The following is a 20450-nucleotide window of genomic DNA, read 5'->3' on the forward strand; positions in this document are numbered from 1 at the left end:
ATGTTAAAGCCTAAACTATAAAACTTGGGAAAACTGATCTGGTAATTTTAGTGGCAAAAATAGCTAGTTTTGTTTGGCCTCAGTTATTTTTGAGTCAAGGTGTTTTTTAGAAATCTGTGTTCCTACCTTACTGTGTTATGTCAAACATGTTACTATATTAAAGTGTTAGAGCAATATGCTTTAATAACTCTTCTGCTGAACTGCTCTCATGCCTGGACACCAGTTCCTTCCTAGACACAAGGACAGATCCTTGGCAAATGAAGCACTTAAGACATCTTCCTTTTTCTCTGCTGCTGGAAGTTGATTGGTAATGCACACCAGCTCAATTCTTGATCAGTACTACTTTAGAGCAGGCTGAGCTTTTTAATCTGAAATATTTTGGTGGGTAATGCACCCTCTCTAGAGATACTCCAAATTAAAACAGCCAACCAGCCAGAAAACAGAAATTGTGAAATGTGAATTGTGCAGACATCAGGTCCTCAGCGTCAACATTTTCTCTATGTCTCTTTTTTAGCTAGTCCACACTAATTGCTAATGTAGGTGTAATTTTAACATTCAGCATGTAGTGTGATACTTATTTTTTTGTAGATACTGCTTAGGCACTAATGTTTCTGATTCAGGCATACAAAGACAGAAGGACTTAAAAATCTCTGTTCTTTCTGATTATTGATAGTGTTCAATCCTGATGCCAGTTGAAAATAACAGTAAATCCCTATTTGCTAGGAATTTCACTATGACCTATGTCCCAGCAGTTGGTAAACTGCTGGATTAGTACATTGATACCAGAAAAGGTGTTGAAGCCAGTGTTTTATTGAGTAAAATCATTGAATTATATCTGATATGTTTTGTTTAAAAACAAAGCCATCTAGCTTCCCTCTTCTCCTCTCCCCAAAAAAGCAACTGAAAGGGGGAAAAAACAAACAAAAAACCCCACAAAAAAAACCCTCAACAAACCCCAAATACTTCAGTTTCTGAATTTGACCTTCCATGTGTACAGATATGATTCTGCAATTCTTGTGGGCAGTCACAATGTTTTGAATACAAGAAATTTGGAATTACACTGTTTAGTGATCCTAAGTCTGAACGGGAATGAAGAGAAAATACCATCATGTATTGTCTCCCACGTAGAACGCTTTACCTGCAAATTCATTTGTGTGCCTTCAATTAATCACTACTTATGTTTGAATACTGACTGCTTTTTCCAAATAAATGTAGTTAGTGTAGGAATACTACTATGGCATTTTTATTAACTTTAAGCTATTTAGTGAATTCTTAGGATTTAGAATTTACTAAATGGTTGGGAGATTAGAACTTTAAAATAGTTTGCTTTCATTCAATGAGGTATAGTTGGGAAGTCTAAAAGCCTCGAAAGAAGAGAGCATTTCTTATTTTGTGTTTACTTGTTCCCCTCAAAGGTGCATAAAGCAATTTCAACATCAGAAAAGTTTTGAGTCCAGGACAGAATTTTCAGACGTGATTCCCACAAGCCCTCCATCTGTGCCAAAAGTAGCAGAGATTGCTAGGCTCAGGGCTGGACTGGGTCAAATGTAAGTCTTGAGTAAAGTAATATTTTCAATATTGCATTCTGACTCATGTTATCTTATTTTCACATTAGGCCTGAAAAGCTGTGATAGAGCCCTGTCACTTCTGTAACATTTTTAGTTATTCTCCTTTTTTTTTTTAAATTTGGCATTTCTTCATGGGCTGCTTTCCAGAGAAAGCTTAAGGCATGAGATGAGGGGAGAGGCTCAAGGGAAAGAGAGGCTTATGGAAAGATTGGATATAATTTTTCAGAAGGCTGAGGTTTATAAATAGAAGTATGGAGCAGTAAACTATTGGAGTGTATAAATTACTGTAACTGATAACATGGGAAATGGAAAACTGTAATCACATAGTTGACAACATTCCTCTTAAATTTATGAACTAACAACAGTGGTACATTTGCTGTCCTTTAACTCCGGTTTAGACAAGAGTCAGCAGCAGGAAGGGTCGCCCCCAACTTCTCTTGGGGGTGAACAGCAAAGGACAAAAAACTTTCTTAATGGAAAATTCTGACAAGTGGCATGGGGCACAGAGAAGCACATGCTGCCACAGGTTGCTCTGAGAGATGACGGAATCTACACTCTTGGAGGGATTCAAAATTTGACTTGGGATATGGGCTTGTGTGATGTAATGTCCAAGTTAGTCTTGCTTTGAGTGGAGAGGTGGACCAAGCTGTGAAAGCCGTCCCAGCCTAAACTATTCTTGTTGTTGCTGTCATTCTTCTGTCTTCTCACCAGAGGATTTTTTTTTTTTTTTTGCTGCGTAGATGCTAAAAGGCATGAATAGCCTACCCTGAATTACTGGTGTTTGGGAAACCTAGCTCTTAATTTATGCTATTGTGCTCTTTCATTGTACTGCAGATTTTTATATGTAAAGTATCCACGCTGTGCTAAAAGTTGGACTTGCTGTGGGAAATAATGACTGCTTCCATTTCACTGGATGCAAGATGAACTGAAGAATTTTTCCTTTATTAGCTGTTTGGAAAATAATGATAATGAGGGTCTCAGTTGCTGTCATTTTCCCTTACGGGGTAAAGCATTCTGTATTGTACTATTTATTTTGAGAATGATGTAATAAATAACAGTACCCAAAATGTTTTTTAAAAATGCAACAAAACATAAATGAAAAAAACCTCCTGAGAATTGTTTTTAAAGAATGTTCTCTAAAGTAGAGATTTTTGCCTTAGTGAAGACCTTTTTAGTAGTGTGAGGCACTTGTGCCAGAATGCATATTAGTGCCATGCCGGTTAAAAAAATAGAAGTAAGCAGGGGTTTTTTTGTAGGTTATACTTAGATGTTTCCAGGTTCCGTTTTCTGTTTCTTTGCAAGTCAAAGATATAGTCAGTTATTCTTGTTTAATAAATTTAGTGATGCACATAATCTGATTTAAAGGATCGATGAGTCTGCACAAAACTGTTGGTGACAGGTTCGTTATAGTGAGAGTTGAAAATATGGAAAGTACTGCTGAGGATGACAAGGCTTTTACAGAACAGCTTATCTTTCAGGACAAATACATAATTCTGGAAAGCATGTAATGATCTTAATCACTTAGAAGTTAACTCAGAGTTGTTGAATGTGGGGTAGTCTTCATTTGTCATAAATGAAATCTGTTGTAACTATGGAACTATTGTTGACTTTTCTGTGAATTTGATGCTCTGTGTTTTTTAGGTAATGTTTTGTGAAGATGCTTTATTAGAATTTTCTGTATGAATTCTGAGTTCTAAAATTGATGGAAATTGTGAGTCATAGATTCATAGAATGATTTGGCTTGGAAGAGGACTTAAAGATTGTCTAATTCCAACCTCTCTGTAGTGGGCAGTAACGCCTTCCAAGAGAGTAGTTTGCTCAGAGCCCCATTCAGTCTTGCTTAGTGCATAATGCCTGCTATTTATTAGCATAAAGTCAGCCACCAATACAGAGAGACAAGAGTGAGCAACTGTCACACACTCTAGCTTTGAACTTGGAAACAGAATTTTCTCTGGCTCTTCCGTGCCCACCTGAGTAGCGTGAGTACGTGGGCATAAAATAACAGTGCTCCACCAAATGCTGAAACAACTATGGGAGCACTTATGGTTATGAAGTATCTACGTTTGTTTATATTAAGTCTCAAAGACCATTGTTTGCATTATGTTCTAAACAGGAAGATTTCACTTTGCAAGTTTCCTACTGTGGGAAGTAGGAAACAAAAATCTAAGAGCTTCTTGATCATCTGCTACTTGTTATCAGACTAAGTTGTCATGAAGGTCTGTCTTTTGAAAGAAGTGATACAGGTAATATTTTCTTTAAAGAGAAGAAAAATGTCATTAGCTATATTAATTTAGTAATATTTACTCAATTTTTAATATGTAACATTATGTGGTCTTAAATCTGTTTTGTGAGAATTGCATGCACGTGAGATCTGTAAAAAAACCAAATATTTTCTTCAGCATAGACTCAAGAAAAGAGAGTATATTTTGTGAGATTTCAGTTGATTCCTTTATGTGAATGTTTGACTTCAGGTAGACTTTCTATAGTATTCAATTTGAAAGTGAAAAGTATACCCAGACTATAAAGACCTGTTTAACCTGTCTACTTGATCTTCATACCCTTGATTCTACCACTTCTGGACTGTCCTGTATAGCAGTATGCCCCCTTATATCCAAGAAAACTAATAGGTTTGTAAAGAAGAGACATTTTTGGGAAAATCATAGTCAGCATTTAGTTTTTTGGTTGCACTCTTCACTGTGATGTGTTTAATTTATAGATAGTTTTACATTTATTTATGTATCCTGTAATCGTCAATCTTCACAGCTTTGCTTTGCCACATGGTGGCACTTGATCTTTGGTCTTGGTTAGCATGTTCTGCTAAGTAGAGAACACATGGATATATTGCATTTTTTCCTACTTCTTGGCACTCTACAACACTCATCTCTTCTACTGTTATATCAAAAAGACGTACAGCACCATGTGCATTGATATTCTGCTTTTGGTGACTGGCTGTTTGTTTTTGCCTTGCAGTGTATCCATTACCTACCCATTATGTTCTTTTTGTGATATACCTAATTTTTGCTCTCAGTGCCACTCTGACGCTGAAATTGCTTGGACTTTAAAGAGTTTCATCCCTCCAGCATAAGGTGATGAAATGGTGATATCAGAGTTTGAGATGTAAACAGTTACCATACCCTAGAGAAAAATACAGCCCTGGGTAAGTTAAATAGGTCATAATGCTCTTTTGTCTGTGAGCAGAAAATCCTGGGGTAAGTTGAATAGGTCAAATGCTCTGTGAGCAGAAAATCCTGTTTGCTGTTTGTTTTACAATTCCAGTGTAGTGAAAGAAAAAGAAACTTATCGACCTGAGCAGGAAGAGCATTATCATACCCTCCCAAAACTGAGGCGACTGAGTGTGACAGCATAGGACATTTGGATCATTTTATTGTCGCTGTCAGTCTCTTAACCAAATCAACCATTTCTTCCATTGAAGAAGCAGGAGGGGAAAACTAGCAAAAAGCTATGGCATTTATCAAGATTTGGATTCCTAGGCAAAATATTTCCTATTAAGTTCAAACTAATTTTGGTGGAATATATAGCACACTGGATGATGATTTTATTATAATTAACCATAAAGAAAGTGTCATTTTAAGAGAAGAGATGATTCTAGTTCGATTCAAGTTAGGCCAGTGTCTCCTGTGCTCTGTAACCGGTTCAGACCTTCCATTTAAAAGCAATTTCAGACAGAATCAATCCATCTAGTATGGATGTCTGGAAAACATCCAACTTTGGATCCTGAGAGGAATTCAATTTGCATTTCAGAGAGAACTCAGGGGCAGACACTAGGTCTCTCGTGTCCCAGGCTCATAAACCTAAACTAGTTAAGGAATTTTTTAAAGACCCATCTTTACAGATCTGTGTGATGTAAGGATAGCATAGAAACAAGTGTTTTTACTTAGCGACTTTTTTTTTGTGATTTTATTTTTTTATCTTGAGCCTTTTTTCTTTAGAGCCAAAAACCTACAGAAGTGGCTTAGTCCTTTCCAGTTAGGTTGTGATGTTCTTTTGCAGTCTAAGAATAGAGGACGCGAGTAAACAGTAATCATGACTGACTCTACAATGTAATATAAGAGGAGACATAGAAAATCTTTGAAGCTATGTTTGATGTCTTGTTTAGATTCTAATTTTCATAAGTAAACTTGGTGAGCAAATCCCCTTTTAATCAAGGAAGAATTTTTCTTTATAGGGTTGGTCTTAAGTATCATCTGATATTTTATTTTCAGGAAACAGTTGTAGCATGAATATAAATAAATGTATGCATATATATGTAATTAAATAATTTATAATATATTCACTTTAACATATAAATATTAAATTATCATTAGTAATTATATATGTGAGAATATATGTATAAGGAAATATTTGTTAGCTATTCTGAACTAATATAACTTTACCTCCTTCATGCTAAATTTTTTGGCAGCAGACAGAAAATTGTTGAGTTAGTGCTGCTTAACCAGTTACTGGAAGGCTTATGAATCAAAGCAATAGAGCCTGTTAATGCTCTTATTCCATTGCAATATATTGAGTAAAACATTAATTTAAATTATCCCCTGAGAAAGACAAAACACTTCTTTTTTTTTGGAGAATCTGTTAGTATTTTCCTTACCTTACCTGTGATGGTCAGATGGCTCTACCCTCTGTTTTCCCTATGCAAATCACTGAATGGAGGAAACCATGCTCCTCTCAAGTCACTTTCTGGGGTGATTCACTGTTTTACTCCATGTGCTATGTTGTCGGATCAGGGCTCTGCTGTCATATGGGATCTCTGCCTAACTGCATTTTAATTTTTTTTTTTTAGTTTTCAGGGTATGGTTTAATGAGTGGTTAAGTGATTGTAAAAATACACCTAAAAGGTGACCCTGACCTCTCCACTATGTTACTGTCTGTTTCTTCTAAGAATAACAGTGGTCATCTTTCAATGGGATGAGTTTTCTAACTGAGCTGAAGTGCAAACCTAATAGTAAGAGAAAAGGTCTTGAGGAGTAATGTAACTTACTATACTGTCTTGAAAGGCAAGGATCTGTTGAAGTGGGTCCAGAGAGACAAAGATGATCAGAGGGCTGGAACACATCTCCTATGAAGACAGGCTGAGACACTTTGTGTGATTCAGCCTGGAGGGAGACCTTATTGCAGCCTTCCAGTACCTAAAGGAGGCTTAAAAGAAAGATGAAGGGAGACTATTTAGTGTAGCAATAGGACAAGAGGTAAGGGTTTTAAACTAAAAGAGGGTAGGTGCAGACTAAATGTAAAGAAGGAATGTTTTATGGTGAGGGTAGTGAAACACTGAACAAGTTGTCCAGAGAACTTGTGGATTCCCCATTCTTGGAAACATTCAAGGCCAAGTTGGATGGGCCTCTAGGAAACCTAATCTAGTTGGAGGTGTCCCTGACTGTGGCACGGGGTTTGGACTACATGACCTTTAAAGGTCCCTTCCAATCCAAACCATTTTATGATTCAATGACAGTGGATGGTCTTCTGTATTGTTTTGGAAATTTTCAACATCCACACGTCTTTATGATGAAACTTCAACTTCATTGTACTAGAATATTTTTTTTTCAGATCACTAAGCACTATAAAATGTCAATGGTTAAAAAAATTAATAATCTGGAGCTTTAACCTTACAGCTACACCTTTGAAGTGATTAATTTAATTCCTCTATCGTAAGTTGTTTCCCATATTCAATTCTTTTGGCATGTATTATTGCATTTCAAATTCCATTAAAGTTGTGATTATGAAAGAGTAGTGTTTTTTAAACTCGAGAAGCAATTTAATAACTTCCAGATGTAATTACAGTACCTCTTGATGAGCAAGTAATCTTAATTTTTAAAAACACCATTTGACAAGTATTTTCTTATCTTCGCTTAGATTATCATGTAGAAGCCAAAGACAGTAAGTAAAACAGATACTTTCTGACACGTAAGTAATGCATTCAAAATTTTAACAGGGAAAGATATCTACTTTTATTTGAAAAGAACAAATAACACCCCCCCAAAAAAAAAATCAACAAAAAACCCCACCCGAAAACCCAAAAAAACCTTTTCTTTATGTTGCCCATTACTTAGCATGAAATTTTGCATCCCTTAATATTTATTAGATTTTTTTCTTTGTATGCTGCAGAATCAGAATCAAACTTGAGTGGTTTTTTTCTTTAAAGAAGTCCTTCTTCCTAACTCCTCTGGTATGGAAATAATTTTTTGAAACAATAGAATATGAGATAAAAAAAGAAAAGAAAGAGGTCTCTACTTGCATCCTATCTAAAAGAATTAACAGAATTTGTATACAGGTTGTCTGAAAAAGCCCTGAGGAAGTTGAATATGACTTGGAGATCAGATACTTGTACTCCTTTGAATAAAATAAAAAACAACAACTGTGAGTAATCTTTCTTTGGTAGTACCTCCTGAATTCTTATTTGTATAGGCTAATAAATAGTGCTACACTACAAATGTTTTGTATGCAAATGTCTTATATATTGTGCAGAAGACAAGAAAGTGGAAATGAATTTTGAATGGAGTACATTGAAGAGCTAATTAGCCATAAGCACAATAACCATAATAAAACACTGAGGTTTTAAAGTTTCTATTTATACTCACAAATTTTCCAAGTATCTAGTCGGATCTAGCTTTTAATGCTTACTCCAGACCAATTTTGATTTTTCTAAACAGAAAGAAGTGTGGTCTATTAGAGCAGAATGACAGATTACTGTCATTGATAGCCTTGGCCAGCAGAGTTCAGCATTTGCAGTCTTGCAGCTTCAAATGCTTTATTTCTTGTGGCATTTCACCATACTTTGCCTTTATGTTTGAAAACTGTGGTCTGGTCATTCAAGACTGTTTAAAGGCCTGACATGACTAGAAGATTTATCTTAGGTATCACTTAGTTATAATTCCATACGTATGTGCTCACGCACAACAAACATATTTTTGATTTGCAAGAAGGCCAAAGTTTGTTTTTAGATAGAGGAAGCATCTTTTTCCTCTATCTGATAACCAAAATAGATATCTTAGATAGATATTTTTGTGATATATATATAAAAATATATCTAAAGATAATATATATCTAAATAATATATATATTAAAAATATGTATAAAACCTTACATTTAAAATGTGTATTTAAAAGTGGAGATTGCTGTTGTGTATCTGAAAATACCAATCTGTCAAAATGGAAGCATCTACTGAAATGTATAAATTGGAGAAATTCCTGGGGCAATATTCTGAAAGAGAGCTTTGAAGCCCTGAAAACCATGTGTTGTTGCTCAGGGTTGTGTGGCCAAGAATGGGGCAGAGGAGGTGGAAAGCCCTAAGGAAGCTGTGTGATAAAGGTGATCTGGCTCCATTGGAGTCCTCTTGGAAGTTTATGCAAAGATTTTCAGTGTTGATAGTTGGAAAATTCTGGTTAAGGGAATTTTTGAAAATTTTCTGCCCATTAGTTTTACATGCCTTGCTTGTGCTGGATTTGTGCGAGGTTGCCCCTATGTGTGGCTGCTGTCCTCTTTCTTGCTAGCACGGGCACTTAGTTACATGGAAGGAAGACTTCTTCCACACTGCAAAAGGCAGCAGCACCATGGAGGCGAGACTAATTTGGGGATGGTATGCGCTCTCTGCCTGTGCTGAGATTAAAATTCAGCTGGATGCTCAAGAGTGAATAAGAGTTACTTGTGTGAAGTTCGTAATAATTTCCTGTTTCATCCTAGGCAGAAGAAGCACATATGTAAGGGCTTGAGATCATCTGTAAAACAGATACCCCAACTCCCAGCTGGGGCTCTGATAGTTTGTGGTTGAGGTGGTTTGGTGTTGCAGAGCAATGTGATGTTGTCTTAGCTCTATTCTGAAAATTATTAAAATGTGAGTAATTTTAAACCTAGAAGAATTAAAGATGAGGAACACTGATAAGAAAAGTTATTAAATAATAACAGAAAAAGCAAGGAATTAGAACTTGATGACTTGGTAAGGTTGAGGATTATCCCATTCTGAGGAGATCAGTTGTTCTTCACTGAATGATGACTGCCATGAGAATGGAGAGCATATTAACTTCTAGCTACTGCTCAGTAATCTAGGCATCTCTCACGTGTATTCATGAATAAATAACTGCTGTGCACTTCTGAAATTTGTATATCCTGATTTGCGGAGTCTCTTGGCACCTGGTAGAAGTTGCTGAACAGAGTGACTCAGAGAAGGATGATTACAGTGCTAATAGCAGAAAATGTCTAAGTATAGGTAAGCTTGAAAATGCCCATAGGCAAGATTTTGTTCTAAATAAAAACTCAGACCTAGTTAAAAAAAAACCTCAAGCAACAAAGAAAACCATAATAACAAAATAACCAAACCAACCAACCAAGAAACCAAACCAACCAACCAAAAATCACCAAAAAACCTTCAAAAACAAACCCCTTGGGCACTCTTCTAGGATTAAATTTGGCCTATAGCTTTTCAGGGGCAATTTCAATTTAGTGTTACATGCTAATTATTTTCTTCTGCTAGATGTCCTTTTCAGCTTCATTAGTGCCCCAGTCTGCCTCATGCATAAGTGTATGAATGCCTGTGCTGGCCTAGTACAGAGCAAGAAGTAAACCAGGAAAGCATTTATGCATGTAGGGTTAGAGCTAGAGAAACCACAGAGGACCGTGAGAGTCAGGAGAGGAGGTAAGAAGTAATGAAAACAGACCAGATTTTTTATCTTGACATGTGGCTCTCTGGAGTGACAGCTTTGCGGATTTCTGTACGCAGAACTACAGGCTGAACTATACAGATTGTAGATATGGACTTCTGGGAAATAAGATTGCATGCATTGTTATTATTATTATTATTCCTCATTGTGGAAGAAATATTATGATCTTATTTTTAATATCTCATTTTGAAATACAATTACACTGTGTAATATGCCTGACTCAATATGTAATTTTGCTTTCTACTGCAAAGGAACTGGGTTTGCATATTAATTCTCTGAACTCTAGGGAGTAATACAGCTGAAAATCTACGAGGTGTAGTAGCAAAAGTGTTAGCTCTACTGCTTTGTACGGAAAAGACTGGGAACCATGTAGCTTTAAGTGATAGGAAGAGAAGAAAAAGTGCATTAAAGAAAAATACATTTTTCAAAATATATATTGAAATCTATTGTTCCTATTGTATTCAGTGATTATATCCAAACACCAGAGTGGGGGGTGGATATTAATGTCCAGAGGAAAGCAAAGAAAATAAACTACTACTTCCAGCTTGCTTAAGTACCTTTTAAGTTTTTGTGCAATACTTAAGACCTATACTTGTTATGTTATTATCTTATGATAATGCTCCAAGAAGTTACAATATGTGCTGTAAGTCAATGTCCGTTCATAATACGCATTTTTATTTCCTCTGCTGTTACTTACTCTTTGTTGAAGTCAAATGGTAGTTAGCTCTGAATGCAGTCAATACTCCTCTTGTGGGATTGCAAGACACATCAGTTTGAGTTTTGTCAAGAATAGTGTGTACTCTGATGATTTTGAAAAATGTGTTGTCTTTGTTCTTAGTCAAAGTAAAATTTATTTGAAAAATGAGCATATTTTACACTTATTCACCTTTGTAAATGAAATGAGTGAAAGTAAAGGAATAATATCTTGCTTAATCAGTTAGGAAATGGTGATGCATAGATTGGTGATCTCAGAGAACATCTTTGTCAGTTAAACCAAAGCTGAGGAACAACCTTCCACAAAAAAAACCTCCCTCCAGCCCATAAAAGACATCTGCAGATGTAAAGAAAGCAAAAGATGAAAGGGATGAAGCAGAGCAGAAGGCTGAAAAAAGCTGAAAATCTCTTAAAGTTAAAAAAAATAGTAGAAGACAAGAATCTGAAGAGCAGAGAGTCATTGTAATGTGCTGTAGTTAAATAGAAGAAAAGGTAAGAAAAAATTAATTTGGCACCTTGCATAGGTGCAAAGAGATGTTAGAATAATTTTAAAAAATAGAGAAGCTGCCTGACACTAAATAAGCTGCTTCTGGGCATTTACAGAAGAGGAGCTGCACACCACGCAATATTCAGTGAAGCTGTGCAGCTAACAACTAAACATAATCCTGTGCATAATAATCTCAGCTACTTTCCAGAAGACAATGATACTTTGGGAAGTTATTAGGGAAATAATTTTAAGGACTAGCCATAAATATTGTACATTTTTATGGTTTAGGATATGTTTAAAATGGCTCTCATTACAGCGATGAAGTCTTGGTTGGGACTTTGCTGAAGCAGGTGGCTTTCTGAGAAGATGGTTTAAAAAACAAATTTGGATTAATAAGAAGCTTAATCCATAAAGGACTTGAAAAAACTAAGTTTAAACTAAACAATATAGATACACTTTTCGGAAACAGATTTTTAATCCTACTGAAGTAATTCCTCCCCCACCCTTTCCCAGGTCCAATTCAGTGTTATGAGCTTTTGTTCTCTCAGCTTCTTAATTTGTGATTTCTGTGTCTTCTTTTTTTCTAAACAATGCTTGCTATGCAAATAACACCCTAGAAGTTTATGAACTGAAACTTTGTGTGTTTAAATGTTTTATTGTCACCTCCAGGGGCCTAAACAGATGGTCATTGCCATGTGTTTGGATGGACAATTGTAGAAAAATCAGCAGTTATTGATGCCCTATTGCTGAAAATAATCCCCGTCTTTATATCTCACACCAATGAATCACTATTCATCTAATTTAGGCCAAAATACAGATGTTTTTCTGCTCCTTTGGACTGTAAGTACCATGTAGTATGTTGTGCTTATTTTCCAAAATAAGTTGCTCAGTTTTCCTTTCTGAATGTCTTTACGACAAAGAAGACATCAGATTTAGGCATGAAGAGTGTTCCATAATGACTGCTATGTAGATCATGAAACAGATCTGGCAAAAGAAGGATCCTCTACAAGATTAGTTTCTCACAGATGACTATGAAGAAAATCTGTGAAATAATAGTGTGTCATTTCTCTTCAATTCAGTGTGGCTTCATGAGTATGATAAATGCAGAAATACCACTCTGTCCCGTACCTGTTTGAGCTGAATTCTTCCACAGCTTTGAATGGCTCAAGATGTAGTTGTAATGGCAGAGGATGTTAGCTAATGCTTTTAAAATATGTTTTCTCTTTTCCATGTGACGTTATTGTCATGACTTATTCTTTAAATTGTCTTCACAGAATAGGTAAGGCTGAAAGGAACCGCAGGGGCTCATCTGGTCCAACCTCCCTGCTCAGTCAGGATCATCATAAAGCACATGACACAGGATTGCATGCAGACAGTTCTTGAATATTTCCAGTGAGGGAGACTCTGGGAAACCTGATCCAGTGTGTGGGCACTTGCATAGTAAAGAAGTTCTTCCTCATGTTCAGGTGGAACTTCCTCTTGTGCTATTGCTTGGCACCACTAAGAAAAGACTGTCTCCATTCTCTCTTCTGAGTCTTCTGTGCTTGGTCAATATCCTGTGAATTTGTTAATTGTATTTGTTATTGCTTGACTGCTTATATGAATTAAGCATTGTTCTAAGAGCACCTAGATTGAGTGTTCAGTGCTAGAAGCTGAAACTGTCAACTTTGGTAGCCTTCACCTGATTTTTATAGAGACTACCTTACTACCTGTTTGGAGGATGATTCCAAATAGCTTCTATTGGCAAGCCTCAGTGACTTTTTTTTCTTTAATTTTCTGCTTTTCTTTTGTAATTCAGAATGCATTACCCCATTTCAGGACATGCTGTCATCCTTGCAGTTAGATTTATGAGTCCATTCATGACTTCTGTTTTGTTAGGCAATTTCTGTTTTATATCACTTGGACTCCTAAGTGGAAAGAAGATGGTGTTTAAAGGACTACAACAGCAATAGAAATCCTGACTCTCTGAAGATAGAATAGATACAGTGTGCTTGCTGTTGTAGTTAGATGTAATACAGCAACAGCATTTAGGTGCGTAGCAGCTGCTGACTTGCATTATATCGCTATATTGCAAGAAGCAACCTATTCTTCTTTTAAAGCACAGCTTCAGTCTGAGAAACGGTTCACAGCATGGAGATGAGTGGTGAGTGAATTATTCAGGGTTGCACAGCAGGTCAGAGGCAGAGGAGGGTGTGAGAAGCAGCCTGATAGTTCTGGGAAGATAAGCCTTTAAACACTTTATTTCCCTGGAGGCCACGCTACTGTTCTTTGATTTTTGGTGAGTTTTAATTTCAATAGGGTTAAGATTAAACCCATCATATTTACAAAAGAGACTTTACTATTTAGTTCCGAAGTGCCTGTCATTGTGATATTTTGGTTCCCACCTAGTTGATTCACTGGTATTTGATCTCTGTTAGAGTGGCAATGATATTATTCATACTCTGCTTGTTCGTAATCTCTAAATTCCCAAAGGACACTTTCTTTAAGTGGTACCAGCAAGTTGGCAGTTCCCAGCTTTCAAAGTATTTGTGAGTTGAATTATTCCAGCTCAAGCTAGTGGCTTTCTCACAATGACACAAGAATCTCCAGCTCCGCCAGCAACCTCAGCCCTTTCCATGAAAGAGCTCTTCCTTTCATCATCTTTATCCTTGGGACTGCAGACAAAAACTAGAGGTTTCTGCTCATGAACTGAAGACAGTTTTGCACAATTTGGAGAAGAGTGCAGAGAAAGTTTGGAATGGTTTCTTTCTCTCCACTGCCCCTTAGAGTTCAGCTTTTGCTCTTCTCTTCCCATTCTCTTTTGTGGATACCAGGCCTGGAAAGGGGCAGAAAGGATCTCTCTTTGAAGCAGATGGGCAGAAAAAAGTTCCTTCAGACACCTTTTGCTCTCAGCTCAGCAAAGGTGTGCAAGATGTTGTTAGGAATCTGTAGACTGAAAAGACGTTGTTAAAATAGGTGTAATGAAAGCAAATACAAGTGGTAGTCATAGAGTTAAAGTTAAATTTATGGACTTTTGAACATAGCATTTCTGTGCATGTAAATATAATTGCATGTTGCAATGTGGTATCCTTTCCTAAGGATCCATTTTGTGTTCTGAGATGACTGCAGACAATCAGCAAGATTGAAGATGATCACTGTGAGAGTTTTAAATGCTAGCAAAACTTACTTTTTGCTGTCTTTTTTTAAATTTTTTTTTTTGTTTGAGGAACAGACCTGAACATATACACCAGCACATGCAGCGTGAGAAACAGGATGAACTGGAAATTTTGGTCGGTTCCCAGAGCTATGACATCATCAGGATTGATGAGACATGGTGGTACACATCCCACGATGGAGGGCTGGGATGGAGGCTGGGCAGGTGAGGTGGGGAAGTGGCACTGTATGCTAGGGAGAGGTTTGATTGTACAGCCTTTACAGTTAGTGATGGTGTGGGTGGGTGGCCTTCTTATATGCATGCTAAAGTTTTCATAAAACACAGCCCAAGCAAGTTCTTTCCTTTTGTAGTCCAGAGACTTGAAACAGAAGTGATAATGATTGCAGATAAGCTGGGTGCTTGCCACAGGAGAACAATATCTTCTGTCATGATCCATATTTTTAAAATCCACTGCAGTGCATATCAGCAGGTACACTGGCAGTATAACCAGGAATAGTGCAGAATTATCATGTTTCTGTGCTTGAAAGATGTTTTAGTGAAAAAATAAAGGGTCACTGAGAGAGCAAGTCCATCCCAAGCTGCCTTTCCTGTTGTTACCTTTAAAACTCTGCATGGTGCTCAGCTGATGCAACTTTGTTTTTCACAAGCCTTTTCTGAACCATAGTCTGAACAGAAATATGTTGCTTGCGAGTATAAGATGCTTTCAGGAAGAAGCATGACTTCACATTAAAAAAAAAAAATTACTAAAGCTAAATTCATAGTGAAATAATTTCAGCAGCTGGAGATTCTGTTCTAATGCTTTTTTGGAATTTGCAGTTAGCATCAATAATGGACATGGTCATATCTTTAACCTGGACCTTCATGACAGAAAAATGTACTTGTTTAAAAAGATTACCTGAAAGTGAAGCAATTAATGTGTGCATTATATCCTTGTGGTCCTCATGGAACTAAAATGAGAAGCTTCTTAAAGGCGACACACTCTTTGGAGCCTCAACGCATACCTAAATTGCAGATCTGATCTAAAGCTATATAAGATTAATGTAAGTAACTCTTTTGCTTTGAAGGCTATGAATTGGCTTCTTATTCTCCTTGGTGTAATTTGAAATAACTCTTTCTATTGGAAACATCAAAATGGAGTCTGAAGCTCTCAGGCATTGACCATCCCACAGCTGGGATCATACTGATAAATTGATAAAGTGAAGAAACACTGATTTAAATACCAATTTTTGTTGTTACGTGTAGAAGAGGATTAACGTGTCTTCAACATTACATCTGAGATCCTAAGTAACCTTAACCAGTGTTATTTTAGTATTAGGTAGCTGGTTTAAATGAACTGAAAACACATCAGACATCCTCAGTATTTCTAGTAATCAAGCTAAGTGGATTGTTGATAGACTTGAATTTAATATTCCTATTCATCATAAGTAAAACAAGTTCATTATTGCCTAAATGGTACCCATAGAAGAAAATTACTATACTGTCATGAAATGAGAGGGATGGAAATAATTTATCTATAGGAAGTAAGCAAAGCAATTTCGTGGGACCAAAGGTCACATAATTTAGAATGTTGTCAGTCAATTAAAAAAAAAAAAAGAAAAGAAAAAGAAGATTGACAAAATAAAAGAATGATGAAATTGTATTCTTTTGTGAGAAATAACGTAAATCACTGAGAACCTGTCTTATAAAGGGCTAATTAAAATTTCTTGTTGCATGATTAAATTAAGTGCTTTGAAACCTGAAAAGCTTCTTTAGTTTCTGCTGTGATTTATAGCATTGCATAGGGCAGAACAATTTTTTAAAGCATTTCCACATAGACTTAAAATGGCTAAAAGCTTTGACACAGCCATAAAAAATGTTTGGTTTTCATGCAAAAATCTCAAGTAATGAAGAATTAGCTCCCACCAATACTTGTTTCAGTGTCAAATTACCTTAATTTAAACATGTGCTTCATCCTTGCAATTCAAAAATTTTTAGTATTTTTTCTGTTTAGCATATTTTGTCAAAAGTAGGTTTGTGTTAAAAAAAAAAAATCTGATGGAACAGTAAGAATAACATAGGTTTCTGTGAGACACAAACCCAACCTTTCATGCCAAAGTATGGTGACGAAAACATAAAATGCTCTGATGCACAAAGATTGGCTCTGTGGCAGATGTTTCCCTTGGCTTGAGCCTCCCCTTTCTTCATCCTCTGCCTTGCCCTAGGGACCTGGTGAAGTATCTCATAACTTCTGGTTCAGGTTTTCCACATAAGGAATCTATTGAGCATGGGAGAATTTGTTTTTCCATATTTTGTTCTGATATGCTGTTCAGATATGGCAGCAATGACACCTGGACCTGAGAACGGAGAAATGTCAACAGATGCCATTCTCAGCTGTGGCTGTTATAGCACAGTGTTCTGGTCTGAGTCTGAATTAAGTGGAATAGTACTGTTTGTGTTCAGTAAAATCTGTCAAAGAAGTTTCATATTCTGTATTTAATTAAGCTACTTAACAGAGCTTACTCGCAGCAATAAATACATTTAAAAATTTACATCTTTTACACTTCCAGAAAATGACCCCATCAGGCAGTGCTCAGGTTAAGGGATGTGATCTGAAATAAACAGGAGAAAAGGGGAAGTGCTTTTTCCTATTAGAGGTTTTGGCGCTAGGGGTAGTGTTTTACAGTTTTGGCACTATGAGTTAGTGTCAGATATGAGACTAAAGCTGGACTCAGTTAAGCAATAAAGAGTTCTTCCATTTTAAACCCTCCCCCTTATTCTGCCCTTACTGCATCCATGAACAGTTGCTAAGGCTTGGGAAGAACAAAGGTGCTGTTCAAGAACAAAAGCTTCTTTTTATTGACTGTTTCTTGGCATCAAGGAAATCCATGTGTGTAGATTACAAAGAAAAAACTCAGTGATAAAAAGAGATGAGATATCTTTATATGGTTTAGTTTTGCTGCACAATTGAACTGTCATCTTAATGATTTCTTTTTTTCCTTTCAAACTACTATTAAAATATCAAGATAGGAAAATTGAAATATTGTAGAATGGCAGCATTTGATAGCTCTGGTAGTTAGAGTCTACTTAAGCCTCTATACTTCTACTTTTAAACTTCACTGTGACGTCTTTTGTTAGAATTTTCCTCATAGAAAGCTTTGGGAGATTATATGTACTATGCTTTTCTAGTACCATAAATGTCTATTTGAATCTTGGATGAAACTGAATGTTTACTGTTTCAATCAATGTGGATATGCATCTGTATCATGTTTTATTAATTTTTGTTTTATGAAGTTTTATTAATTACAGCCTAAAGAAACACTTGGCTTATGTTTTCTTGTGACTTTCAGATTTTTTTTGTTTACCATGAATAGGTGAAGGAAAATGCAGGATTTCAGCCAGCGTTGTTCAGAAACATTCTCTCATTGCACTTTCAGTTCTGGAGAATGTATTTAACTGCTGGAACAGAGGAGACAAGTACTCATGTCCAGTGCTCTGCCACCAGGTGGTGGCACAGGTTGCATATTGGTCCTTGAAGTAGTTTTGTTATTGTGTGATAATGCATGTTTCAAGAGCCTTGAGAACAAATTAGATATTTCAGTGAGTGAAGTAACTCTAAGAATCTGAAGAATGTCATCCATGCTAAATATTTTTTCCACTGTGCTTCTTGGACTTGTAAGTTAATTAGCAAAAAACTTTATAGACACACAGATTTTCTGCTCTCCAACACAGCTTAAGCAGCATAATGAAGTTCTATTGTCATGGTAAGTTGAATCTATTGGTTAGCCCATTTAAACCTTAAAGATTTCAATGAATAATAATAGTATAGATCCTTATTTTGTTTATTTTTTAAATAAGAACTGTGTTACAGAAAAGAATTTAAAACCCACTCCCCCCCAAAAAAAAAACCCAAAACCAACGCAAAACCCCACAAATAATAAATTTAACAGATGCAATATAAGTGAAATGGTCTAACAAATTCAGACATCTTTCAGGAAACCCGCAAGACTTTCACTTTTCCTTAATAAGTCTCTGTTCTGTTTATCTGAATCCTGATATCACAGAATCACAAAATGGCCTGGGTTGGAAGGGATCATAAAGATCATCTAGTTCTAACGCCCCTGCTATGTGAAGGGATACCTTTCACTAGACCAGGGTGCTCAGAGCTCCATCCAACCTGGCCTTTAAACACTTCCATGGATGGGGCATCCAGAACTTCCCTGGGCAACCTGTTCTGGTGTCTCACCACCCTCACAGTGAAGAATTTTTTCCTCATATCTAATATAAACCTGCCTCTTTCAGTTTGAAACCATTCCCCTTCGTCCTACCACTATGTTCTCTTGTAGTCTCTCCATCTTTCCTGTACGTCCCTTCAGGTACTGGAAGGTTGCAATTGGGTCACCTCTAAGCCTTCTTTTTTCCAGGCTGAACAAAGTCAATTCTCTCTGCCTTTCCTCATAGGAGAGGTTCTCCATCCCTCTATATGTTCAGAGTATTTTTATCTTGTCTTCTTACAGTAAGCTTTCCAATTGGAGAGTTAATGTAGTACAGGTTTAGCAGCATTAATATTCAAGGAGTTTCTTATTTTAGTGATAGTGGCTGTAGATGCAATTGAGGTCTATAAAACTGAAAAAATCAATCAAAATTAATGCATGGACTACACTTTTTCAGGGATAATGTATTTTTTATTTCCTTGCAGACTTTCTTAATGTCTCTTTTTGAATTCTATAACCATAGAACTATTTTGTCAATGAGTTTGACAATAAGGATGAATAATATATCAACATTTTAATAGGATCTGTTAAAGAACCCCAACAAACCCAGTTATACCTATCCTCTTCCTCACCTTGTTCCGAAATCTAAACATAAAACAGATAGAATGGGTTTCTAGATTTGTGGGACATAGAGGTTTTTCAATGGCTTAAAAGAGCACCACTTTTTCCCCCCAAAACTCTAGAGTCTGCATTCTCAGAGATGTAAGTCATATGACTAAAACCTAAGGAATTTTACCTTGGAAAGTCTATTATTCAGTAATTTTACCCCCTGAGGAGATAGACATGGACGCAAATAAAAAATATACAGCTACAGATTATTACATATAAAGAAGAAGAAACTCTCAAATTTATTGATGTTGTCTTTGAAAAGTTGTTTCCTTCATTGCATTTTAATTTATCACTAGATTTAGTCTCAAAATCAAAGACACGAGAAGCCTTGAATGGATGAACAAGTATTTCCTGGACACACTCAAGCATAAAAAGGAAGCCTACAGACAGGTATAATGAAGAAATACAGAAAGATGGTGCGAGCAGCCAGGGATCAGGTTAGCTAAAGCCCTTGATAGAATTAAGTCTGTCCAGGGACATCAAGGGCAACCAGAAAAACTTCTGTAGGCGTGTTTGTGGTAAAAGAAGGACCAGATGGAAAATGTGTGTCCTCTTAGGAAGGAAACGGGAGATCTGGTTGCCTAGGACACGAAGAAGGTTGAGGTACTCAACAAGTCTTTTAAGTCAGTCTTCACCAGCAGATGCTTCAACCACACCACCTGAGTTGCAGAAGGCAAAGGTAAATTATGCCTGACAAATTTGGTGGCCTTCTACGAAGGGTTACGGTGTTGGTGGATGAGTGGAGAGCAGCTGATGCCATTTGCTCCCTAGACTTGTCCAAACCATTTGTCACTTTCCTGCATAACATCTGTCTCTCTAAACTGGAGAGACATGGATTTGATGGATAGACCACTCAGTGGATAAGGAATTGGCTGGATAACTGCACTCAAAGAGTCAATGGCTCCATGTCTCAGTGTAGAATGTGATAGTGGTGTTCCTCAGGGGTCAGTATTGGGACTGGTGCTGTTAAACATATTTGTTGGCAACATGGACAGGGGGACT

The sequence above is a fragment of the Pipra filicauda genome, unplaced genomic scaffold (genome assembly GCF_003945595.2).
Source record: "Pipra filicauda isolate LSUMZ 115617 unplaced genomic scaffold, ASM394559v2 scaffold196_size3971931_pilon, whole genome shotgun sequence".
Taxonomy (NCBI): Eukaryota; Metazoa; Chordata; class Aves; order Passeriformes; family Pipridae; genus Pipra; species Pipra filicauda.